Source organism: Brassica oleracea, chromosome C9 (genome assembly GCF_000695525.1).
Source record: "Brassica oleracea var. oleracea cultivar TO1000 chromosome C9, BOL, whole genome shotgun sequence".
NCBI classification, from domain to species: domain Eukaryota; kingdom Viridiplantae; phylum Streptophyta; class Magnoliopsida; order Brassicales; family Brassicaceae; genus Brassica; species Brassica oleracea.
The window spans coordinates 32,686,520-32,697,771 of NC_027756.1; the positions used below are offsets into that span (position 1 = coordinate 32,686,520).

At 38.3% G+C, this 11,252-nt stretch overlaps 2 pseudogenes; both read right to left on the reverse strand.

The window, feature by feature from the left end:
• The window catches only part of LOC106314806, a 6,201-nt pseudogene extending 1,709 nt beyond the window's left edge, over nt 1-4,492 (reverse strand).
• Nucleotides 4,493-10,020: 5,528 nt separating this feature from the next.
• Nucleotides 10,021-10,943, reverse strand: LOC106317630 (annotated as a pseudogene).
• Nucleotides 10,944-11,252: the final 309 nt, after the last annotated feature.

An 11,252-nucleotide genomic window follows, 5' to 3' on the forward strand; every position in this document is an offset into this window, starting at 1 on the left:
CCTCCTGCTGCCGAATACCACGATCCCATGCTATGCACAGGCCATAGTACACACCCCACAATTTTGCTAATAGAGCAGAGCAAATGCCAATGTTAACCGCAAAGCCCCTTTCCCATGTCCCGTACTTGCCCCGCACAACCCCTCCCGCAGTAGCCAGACCAGGATTACCTCGAGCTGCTCCATCCGTATTTAGTTTATACCAGCCACTCTCAGGACACTTCCATGCTATCTGCTTCTCTACCCGACCCCCAGCAACTGATCTCTTACTTAGGATCTTGTTCGCGTCCATCACTTCTCGGGCTTTATCTCTAACATACTTCACTCTATCTCGACATTTCCCTATATCACCGAAAACATACCCACATCTCCATTTCCAACACCACCACACCGTAACTGCAAAGATTGTTGGCCACTGGCTCCCATTTCCTGACCTATCACTCGCAAGATCTAAAACCCTCAGAATTTTATGAAATCCCTAGTACAATAAGGCCCCCTTAATAAAAACTGAATAATGATGTTAGCTTAAACAACCTAGTTATATGAAAAACAAAAAAAACATGCTAGAACTGAAATTATTTATATATTTTTTAGATTAATCTGGGGCATCCCAAACATATGGAAGGATCCCAAAGAGAAGTGCAGTCCATTTTACTGAAAATGGAAGGGTGCAGACTAATTATTTATATATACTAAATAAAATATGATATATTTATAATATCAATATGAATAAAATGAAAATGTTGGATCACATATAATCATAATCATGCTTAATTACTGTTCTAATTTTTCTTATGTTTACCATTTACTCTTCTAATTTTTTTAGCAAACAAATGACATGAAAGAATCAACCTGGGGTATTAATTATGGGTGCACAACCTAAGTTTAATCATCTAATCTAACAAATTTTTACTTTACTTTACTTTTTACCAAATTTGTTTTTTTACTTTACTATTTTAATTAATATCTTGACTCAATGGAGTCGGTTGGCTTTAATATCTTGGATCACTCATTGAATATAGAGGAACTTAATTTAAATTTACACAACCAAACAAACAAATTTGTAACCGAATTATGAATCAACCGTGTTAACGTATAAAAGAATTTATTTTTTATTGATGAAAACTACATCATGAAAAAAGAAGCATGCGAAATGAAATCTCTTTTTGCGAAATAAAAGAAGTAAAAAAATAAATTCTATTCACATCCAATATTAATTGCCAACATAAGGTGCTAAAATGCGATCGTCATCTAGATAATCGTACACGGAGATGCTCAACGCTTCCCTATAAGTTTAGGCATCAGATGCTTCAGTCTCAGCACCATCATCTTTGTTATGATCTTGAAAAGAACATTGCATAAGCTTATGGGCCGGAATTGCATTATTATTTCTGGCTTGCGGACCTTCGGAATAAGGACCAGCATTGCATCATTCATGCCCTCCGCGGGAACTCCCGTTTCAAAAAACTTCAGCCCAAACCTAGTCACAGACTCACCCACCACGTCCCAGGATTCTTGGTAAAAGATAGGTTGGTAGCCATCCGGCCCTGGGGCCTTGTATTTACCCATAGACCTCTCAACATCTACTCCCGAGAACTGTTTATTCAAACTCTCCAACTCCTCCCGTGTAAAATCAGTGAAACCTTGCTGAGGGAGTTTCTCCGTATGAAGGTTGAGATCCTCAGTCGAATACAGTCTCTTATAATATTTTGTAGCTAGCTTTTCCAGTTCCTCGGACTGATCCACCCAGCGGCCATCCTCATCTTTTAGCCTCTCTATCTTATATCTCTTCCGCCGTACTATTGTACTTGTGTGATAGTACTTTGTATTCCTGTCTCCCAGAACTATCCATTTTTCACGCGATTTCTGATACCACAATACCCCCTCCTGCTCCAGGACCACATCAAACTCTTTCTGCAGTACCACCTCCCTCAAGAGTAAATCATCACTTGGGTTCCTCTCCAACTGCTCCTGAATCCCCTTAATATCTCCTAAAATCTTTTCTTTTCGTTGAATGACATCTCCAAATATCTTCTTATTCCATTTTTTGAGTTTGGCTTTCAGAGATACCAATGCCTCCGGAGTACTCAGTTCACCATTCCAAGATGTCGAGAGTAGCTCTTTAAAGCCTTCATGCTTGAGCCACGCGGCTTCAAACCTAAACGGTCGCCTCTTCGGGTTCCCCCTCTGCTCAGGTTCTAGTTGCAGATTGAGAGGTGCGAGGTCTGATGCCAGAAACGGGAGGTGTGAAACCACCGCCTCCTGCCACCGTACTCGCGCTTGGGCATTGCATAAGACCCTATCCAAACGCTTCGCCACAAAGTTATGCGTCTCCTTCCCCCTTTTCCATGTGAATGTATTGCCCTTAAAACCCAATGTCCACCAATGCTAGCTCATTAATCCATTCCCCAAAAGCCAGAGAATCTGGTGAAAGCCTACCATTACCTCCAGTTCTTTCATCCAATCTCAAGATAGTGTTAAAGTCTCCACCAACCAACACCGGTTCATCAATATTCTCCAATACTCTTTTAAGCTGCCCCCAAAGCCCACTACGACGACTTACTGTAGGAGCAGCGTAAACAGCGAGGAGATGAATGCTCTGTGTCCCAATCACCACCCTGGCGTGAACAAACTGATCCGACGATTCCAATACCGTAAGAGCTCCCGCCTGATCTCTCCACAATAGCCAAATTCCACCACTTTGACCAGTGGCATCAACCCAAAAAGACTTATCAAATCCCAAATTCTGACATATCTTTCTCGCTTTTTCTCCACCCGCATGAGTTTCGAATAGCGTCAGGACGTCAGTATTAAGCTTCTTCAAAATGTACCGAATCGAGCGTCTGAAATTGGGTTTATTTGCCCCCCGGCAATTCTAGAATAAGCAATTCATCATCATCAATATGTCAAGGTATATACGAATTACCGGGGCCCCCTGTTATGCAAGAGACAAGATCCCTCCATCTCCTTGCAGGTTCGTCTGTGTACCAGCCATTTTTTGTTCCACCACGCTGATCGTACTCTCCATGGGGTTATCTACCTCTTCATCACGTAGTAGCAGAGTTTTAGATCTAGTCTGATCATTCTCCACGCTATTTTTGAACACACCACCAGCTCTCCCTGTTGTAGTATTTTCCACTCTCAGTCTCTTTCCAGATTCTGATAGGCTAATTTCTCCCTTTGTCGGCCCAAACACCAGCCCTCGAACAGGCCTATTATTCACTTTCTTGGGCTTTCCTCTACTACCCTCAATCAATTTTCTGTTAGCGGCCCACTTCTCCTTATGTGCTCCTTGTGAACTAGTTGAAGTACTAGCTTTCCCGCTAAAGATCAAACCTTCTTTCACTTGCGAGAGACCTTTACCTTTCCTGTTCTGAATATTCATGTCCTGATTCTCCTTATTCTCCTTATTCTCTTCACCAGTAACCATATCCTCCTTTGTTCCATCCACATTCATAGTCATCTCAAGGCTGCTATACTTGTTCGATAGTGCAATATTTGCGGTCTCCTTGATAATAGAGGTCTCATGAAGACTCTTCTTAGTTACCTCACCTGGTTCTCGTATCGCAATACCCACCTGCCTCGACACTTGCGTTCCTCTTCTCACTCCCTTTACTTGAGTAAACCCATCCTCCTGCGGAGAGATTTGTTTAGGTACCGATGTAGGGAGTACTGACGTCTCCGTCTGTAATGCCATACTATCCACTCTCTCCGCAATAGTTTTTGGACACCCATGGACTAGATGTCCGTATATTCCACATTTAGAACAGATTTCAGATAGCCCTTCATACGCTACAAAGTATCTCTCACCATTAATTAGCACTGTCCCTTTCAATGGCTTTGCTAAGTTGACTTCGACACAAATTCTTGCAAACCTTGCTCTCTCAAAGTTCAACGTGGTTATGTCTACCCGAACTGGCTTCCCCAAACCCTTAGCAATCCCCATCAGGATCGACCGGTGATAGAAGTTCACTGGGATATTTGTTAGTCTAACCCAGACCGGCGTTGTAGCAATGTCATCTCTTAAGGGATCAAATTCTGGTGACCAAGCCCTCACCATGAGATAACTACTGAAGACTCTCCATGGGCCTCCTGTCAGCGCCACCATATATTCATCCTCCTTTTCGAAACGGACCATGAAAAACTGCCGGGGCAAGTCCATGACGTACATTGCTCCCTTCGGATTCCATAACTCCCGTAACTTCCTACTCAAGGCAGATATCGCAACACTCCTTCCCAGAACCCTAACGATCATGCACTATTTCCACATCCCATTCATCGCTTCCAGCACCTCTGTCTCAATCGTGATAGACGGTTCACCATCTTCTCCATTAGGGAACTCCACTCAAAGTCTCTCCGTAATAAAGTCATCATCGATCAGTTTCTCCGGAACCGGCATCCCTCCCTCGCTCATCCCCTCTACCTTGGATGCATACGAGGGCACGCAGTCTGGTGGATCCCCTGGTGGTCTTGCTCTCTCTCCCACATCCATCATGGTCGCATCTCGATCTCCTGACTCTGAAGCCCTAGTTTCGCCAATCGCCGAAACCCTAACGCCGCTCATCTCTTTATTCTTTTATAACTTTGAAACATAAGCACATTGATGTGCCGTTTTACCTGAAATGAATAATTAAGAAATTATTAGAATAAGAGGAAAATGAATCTAAAATGAGAGAAAACATTTAGAAACATTTAGAATTAGGAGTAATCATAACTTTTATGTAATTATTTTGATCAGTGGAAGAACTGATCAACAACTGGAGAAGAAACAATGAAGAAGAAAGTAAAATTAAATAAGATAGAAAGGTAAAAGAGAAAAATAGTTATAGAACGTGATCTTTATTTTGTAAGTGTGTGAAATAATTTAGGGATTTAGTTTTTTTTTTTTTTTAATTTTTACGTGAAGTTCCAAAATCATTTTTAATCAATCTTATTTGTTTTGTAAATTTTTGTTTTGTCACGTGTCTAATTATGATTTGCTAGACGACTTGCGCTTTAGTATATAAGGGATTTGTTCCTTACTTGTCTCGACTTTTCAGATACTCATTTTTGTTAAGTCCAATATCAAGTAGCTGAGTTTTTCTAATTGCAATACAAGACAAGTAATAATAGTAAAAAAAAAAATTACTGACTCGGCTTTTAAAATTACTTGTTACTTATTTTGTGACTGAAAAAAAAATGATAATTAAACCATATAAATGGAAAAACAAAATCAGAAATAATATTATTTTGTTAAAAGAAGTAAACAACACATTCACATCGAGATGATTACGTCTTTTGTTCCTTTTTATTCTTTATAATATGTACAAGTATTTTGTTTAGAGTAACTCTCGTTTTTCCAAGCCTAATAGATAAAATAAATTTCATCTTTTTCTAGTAGACTATTATCTAGTAGAGTAAAATAAAAACTCAAAAATATTTCCACGTAATTCAGGAGCTCTTTTGTAAATAAGGGAAATTTTTGCACTATTTTGTAATTCTTGGAAGTTGATAAAAGCTCGTTGGTAATTTATCAGGAGGGGCGTCGTTCGATGCTCAGATGGCGTCGCTCAACATTCTTTAGTTCTCTTCTATTCTCGCAGGCTCCTTAGGCGCGTTAGACGGACCACTGTTTAGTAAAACGAGCATAGCTTTCGATCTAGGATCCTGATAGACCTAAAACTGGTGGACTTGGAAAGCTAACTCAAAGCTCTATCTTGTTTCAAAATATGATCTCAATAGAACCGTGGAAAGTCCTCCATATGTTGCTATACTTTTGACGCCTCTGCACAGTTCTGCCCCTCAAATAGCTATAGAATCTCCAAAGTTGTCAAAAACGTACCTAGACCCTCTATAACACACAAAAATACCAAAACGACTCAAAACACATAGTAAAAACACTAAAAAGACATATACTATGACATAAAAATGGTAAAATCCATGGTATATTAATTACTTTCGAAGGAAGGCAGGGAGGTGCAAATAAAATATGTGGCCCAAGCAGTTCTGACTTTCATTATGTCGTGTTTCTTGCTATCAAAAGGCATTGTGGATAAACTAAAAGTACAATCTCATATTTCTGGTAGAGCTCAAGACAAAATAATTGAGGCTTCCATTGAATATTTTTGGGATAAATTTTGTGTCCCACAGGATCAGGGAGGGCTTGGATTTCTAAATTTTCAGAGTTTTAATGTGGTGTAACTAGCGAAACAACTATCGAGATTAATACAGTTTCCAAACTCACTACTTCTCGAGTACTTAGAGGACGCTACTACAACCAGTCATGCCTTTGGAAATACTATCGGGGAATGCCTCATCACAAGTGTATGATACGAACCTTGGATCCCATACACAGAGGCACGGCCACTAAGGGCCTCCGACCGAGTGACATACATACACCCAAAACTCTCCGTTCATTCCTTTATTAGGCGTAATATCAGGGATTGGAACACTTCTCTCTTACATGATTAATTATATACTGAGGACATTCCTCTTATCCTCGGACTGAGACCTAGTAATATGTGGTTCATGGATGGTTACAAATGGAATCATAGAAAATCTGGATTTTGCTCAGTTAAAATCCAGGTATGATTTGCTATGAAAGAGTGCTCAAACTCAGTTTGTTCAACCGAGTATCACTGGTCTACATAGCCATGTGTGGAGTGTTCGGGCTTTGGGAAAGATGAAACACTTCATGTGGCAACCTCTCAGAGGATGTATTATGACGACAAAAAGACTTGCTTTTAACCATTTGGGTACCGATATGAGCTTTCCTAGATGTAGTGATCCATAGGAAGCTATAAATCATCTTGTTTTTGAATGTCCCTCTGCGTTGAAGGTTTGGGCTTTATCAGACTATTGGTACCTTTTTCAGAATTTCCTGTCTCGGAGGAAAAAGTGGCTTATTCAGAACCATAAATTGACATCTTCCCTTGGATCTTGTAGTACATTTGGAAGAGAAGAAATGAGAAAATATTTAATGAAAATAATGTTTCACCAATACATATCCTCCAACTAGGCTTGTTTGAAGCGGAATGGTGGAGAAAAGCTAACCTCAGAAAGAAAAAAAACAGAAAGGAAAATGTCAATTCACCATACTTCATCATCTGCTGTGAATTTTTTCGTTTCAGAGTCCCACCCAAAACCAGAACTACAACGAATAAAATCTGCAAACCCTTGGTACCTACCCTTCAAGATTTTCATCATATTTTTATACTGACCGTAGGTTTTTTTAGATCCAACTTGTTGTTGTAGCGTTGTTAGTATTCTGGATTCGACCATCAGTTTGTTGAATTTGCCGCTGGCATCACGAAACCTTGATTGATTGCATCCACTAGTAACCTCAATAACAACTTGTGCTCAGGTCCAGAACATGAGTGGTATTGACCTTTACCTTTTACGTCTTTTGAATCTCCCATAAAAGGAACAATATTCAAAGACAAACATCATCCAAATTCATGAAAACTAAACAAAATACTGAAACCAATCTGAAACTACACATTCCCCAGTAAGCAAAAGTGATGAAAAAGAATACTCACTTTGACAAATAAAAGAGATGATTGATGCTCGAATCCTATCAGTTTTGTAAGCTCTTCTCCATAGGATTAAAAGAAATCTTCGTAAACCAAGTGGCTGAAGTAACATGATCGGAGTTCTAAAGATAGTTCGTCATCTTGGAGTTTTTTATTCTTTAAAGTTGAGTTTTTATTATTTTTTTTAGCTATGGTTTTGTTTCTTCTTTGCAGAATTGTTATGATTTTTGTTCTTTATATCAGAATGTTTTTGTTTTCGTTTTTTCCTACAATGGTCTAATTTTATTTATTTATATACGACACTATCTTCTTGTTTTCTCCTACAATGGCATAATTATATTTTACATAGGAAAGTACGAGTTTTCATACAATTCTGAAAGTGTTAAACGCACTTGCTCCAAGTTACATGGCCAAGCCTGAAACAACAGTGCCTCCAAAGATAAGAGATAGCACACGATTGTATCCTTATTTTAAGGTACATGTAGTTCTTCTCTTATGTATTTTTTAAATACAGCAAAAATATTTACATGCTTCTATATTTTATTAGGATTGTGTAGGAGCTATTGATGGAACACATATTCTTGCGATGATAAGTGGAAAGGATTCATCTAGCTACCGCAATCGAAAAGGAAAACTATCACAAAATGTTTTAGCTGCATGCAATTTTGATTTAGAATTTATATATGTTCTTAGTGGATAAAAATTTTGAGAGAATTTTTGGCATCTTTAAGTCAAGATTCCTCATCTTCAAATCTGCTCCACCATTTCCGTATAAAACACAAGCAGAGTTAGTTCTTGCATGTGTTGTTTTACATAATTATCTTCTTTAAGAATGTCGTTCAGACGTGTTTCCTGAAGAAGTTGTTGTCGCTGATGATAATGAAAGTGATGTTCAAGAAATAGGTGAAGATGAGAACATGGATGATGATGTTCAAAATGGCACTCAAGAACAACAAAGAGTGAATGCTAATAATTCGAGAGCAAATATAGCAGCAACCATGTGGACAGATGCTATGCATATGGGATCTTGATGCAGCAACAGTTTACGTTGTTTTTAGAAGTTATCTTTGCCACTATGTTTTTAAATTTATCTTTCATGTTGTGGTTTATGAATTTGGTTTTTTGATAAACAATTTTGATCTATTATATTTGCTTTTAGTAAGCTCTGGAGCTTTCTTGAATATTGTCAAGAGACTGCTGTTCAAACTTGTTGCAGAGATTGAATTGGAAGAAGTAGAAGACGAATTGATTATGTAATATGCCATTGGATCTTCTTGCTTTTGGGACCTCGATGAGTCAACCTCAGGAAGTTGGATATGGAAGAGTATCTACAAACTTCAATCAATAGTTCGGCTTTTTATCTACTGTGATATTGGTTCTCGTATTACTTGCAGATTTTGAAGGATAACTGGACCTCTCTTGGACCTTTATTGGATATCACTGCTCCAAGGGTCTCTGGTATTCCAGAAAATGCAATTGTACAAAACGCTTTGGTAAATGGAAACTGGTGCATCTCAAGACTCCGGCCCAGGCACCTTACCATTGTATTCCTCAAGGACAGTCTCCCTCCTGCGGATACAATAACCCAAGATTGGCGACAAGCCACCATCATCAACCTTCTCAATTAAGGATGCATGGAATCACCTCAACAATCAAGGCACCCCAGTACCATGGTACAAGGCTATTTGGTTCTCTGGTTCAATACCTAAACATGCGTTTCACGCATGGGACACTCGCTACGCGTAACAGACTTCATACAAGGGACCGTCTCATCACTTGGGGTATGGCAGTACCTTCGACATGCCTCCTCTGCAATGCTGCTGGTGAAACTCGACAGAACCTCTACTTTGACTGCCCTTATAGTCATCAGGTCTGATCCTTCTTCACTTCTCGTGCTAATATCTCTCCTCCTATGTTGTTTGATGACGCGGTGGTCTGGTTGACTAATCCCTCACCAAACAAGAATATGTCCTTCATACTGAGATTACTCTTTCATGCTTCGTTATACATTCTATGGAGAGAGAGAAATACTCTGTTTCCTCTCTCTCGTTCTCACAAACGAAGGAAGAAGACAAAATATTGAAATTTCATGTTTTTACTATGTTGGAAAAAATAGTGATTACTTCATGTTTTAAAATAATTGGACTTTCAAAAGTACTCTGAAATTTAAGATCAAATGATCTCAAGTACTCTGAAATTTAAAAAAAATCCTATCTAAATCTTTTTTCCTTTTTTTAAATCCCACCCATATAAATGGGATTTAATCCAAATCTCTTCAAACTCCAATATTTTTTCAAATCCACCCAAACTTTTAAAATCCACATTTCAATACACCCCCTTAGTTTCAAATCCATTTCATAAAGTTTTCCTTTCAAAATTGTTTATCATTGAATAACAGTAGATTTGATTTACTTTTGGTAAATTGTTAATTGAATAACAGTAAACTACAAGTGATTTTAAGCTACTTTAGATAAATGTCATATTCAATAACTCAGGATTTGAAAAAAAAAATAGAAATCATTAGTTGAATAACAGGAGATTTTAAAGAAAAACCAAAACACGTTAAAATCCTCAATTCAATACACGCCCCTAAATGTACAAGAATGTTTGTTTGGTTGTTTTAAAGAAGATGTGCCAATGGACGTGATAGATAGTCAGCTCTAACTTGGGTATGACTTTCCAAATGGAGAGAAGGGAAATGAACAGAAGCTTCAGCAACCTTATGGATCCTATTGATGAGTTCAACACCGTACCCAAAATCCCTCACCTTGCACATGCACCTTATTTTCAGACCGCCTGCTTCATCCTCCACTATACTCCATCCCAAAATCTGAAAACGTTTAGATAATAATAATAAATATATTTGAGATAGCACATCATTAGAGTGGTCACAGTGAATCAAATCATGGTTTTACACGTTTATAGGATATTTAATAGTATCTACACAATGATTGTAATTTGAGAAAGATCAAGTAGAACCTAGATGAACACAAGGCTTATCATTTATTAAGAGCATACAACTTCACTTGAATATTAGTAACAAGCTATGACATACATGCATGTTAAATTGATAATAGCCGAAAATATAAACCCTAGTTCATCAGAAAGAAATAGCTAAAAGGATATATATACGAGAAAAGTAACCTTATGGAGGAGCTTTCTGGCATCATCGGCAGATAACAGAGTCTGTGAAGGCGAAACAGGAGAGCATTGGAGCTGCGAGAGGGAGAGAGAGAACAGAGGCATTAGGAATGAGAATCTTGTGCTCAGTGCTTTGGTTCCCCAACACTTTATCTCCAAACAGGCTCGCTATCTCCTCCGGGTAAGGGTCACGGGCTCCAAACTCCCCGAGAAAATTGAAAGAATGTGAGGATAAAGAGATGTAGATGAAAAACATTGAAGAACAGAGAGAGAGAGAAAGAAAGTAGATCTGAGAGAAACTCTATTACTTTTAAATTCAAATTGTGGATCTAGATCCAAGTCTATACACAATACAATAAAATATTTATTGTTTAAAATACTCAACGGTCTTCTTCTCTCTTCTTCTTCTTCTTTGCTTCTCAAGTCTGGTCTTCTGCTTCTAAACTCAAGTCTGGTGCTTCTTATAAAGCCTTATAAAACCTTTATAAAACCTTATAAAACCTTATAAAACCTTTATAAGACCTTATAAAACCTTATAAGTATTTTCAAGTCTGGCAGCTTAATTCTCAACTCTAGCTGCTTAATTCTGCTTCATGTCAACAC